This window comes from Sesamum indicum, linkage group LG2, assembly GCF_000512975.1.
Source record: "Sesamum indicum cultivar Zhongzhi No. 13 linkage group LG2, S_indicum_v1.0, whole genome shotgun sequence".
NCBI classification, from domain to species: domain Eukaryota; kingdom Viridiplantae; phylum Streptophyta; class Magnoliopsida; order Lamiales; family Pedaliaceae; genus Sesamum; species Sesamum indicum.
In genome coordinates this window covers 4,095,489-4,096,439 of record NC_026146.1, presented here as the reverse complement: position 1 = coordinate 4,096,439, position 951 = coordinate 4,095,489, and positions in this window count along the sequence as shown.

The window sequence follows — 951 nt, the reverse complement described above, 5'->3', positions numbered from 1 at the left end:
CAGGGAACGTCAAAACCTATTCAGAGTTGATTTCATGCATGCTTGTTGCAGAAGAAAATAATCAACTTTTGTTGAATAACCAAAATTGCCTTCATCGGCATGGGGGCATGCAATTTTGCATGCAGCGGCTCTAATTCGTTTTAGACCTACCGCTTACCATAAATTTTCTCCATTACAATTGGTCTCCGGAAGAGAACCAAATATATCTCATTTAAAGGTGTTTGGTTGTGCGGTTTATGTCCCGATACCCCCTCCTCAACGAACTAAAATGGGGCCACAACGGAGACTGGGAATTTATGTTGGTTTTGAATCTCCCTCAATTATTAGTTTTGAATCTCCCTCAATTATTAAGTACCTTGAACCAATGACCGGTGATCAATTCACTGCTAGGTACTTGGATTGTCAATTTAATGAGACAGTATTCCCGGCATTAGGGGGAGTAGATAAGGAGATTAAAAGGAAAGATATTGCATGGAATGCAACATCTATGTATGGGCAATGGATGTGGAATGGGCAGTGACGAAATGGAGAGGGAAGCATAGCATTAATGCAGCATACCGAGCATTACTTGGGTCATTCGTTTACCATTTGTGGCGAGAAAGAAATTCCAGATGGTTCCAGCAGATTGAGCACCCGCCTAATGTATTGGCTTCTCTTATTATTGACGATGTTAGGCAGAGGATATTGAGTCTTAATCTTTCTAGTTTGATTAGTACATGTACTCTATATAGACTATGGCGTATCCATTTGCCTGTCGACGGAATACCCTGACCACTAGTGTCTCTAAGGATAAAATCCCTGAAGCGGTTTTATCTGAAGACTCTAAAAGTAATGAGCAAAATCTCGAGGACAGTTATGAGATATCTATTAATTATGCTCATAACAGTTTAGGTTGGCATCGTAAAGAAATTGAAATGAATGATATTTTTGCCTATTCTGTAGCCGTCCAAA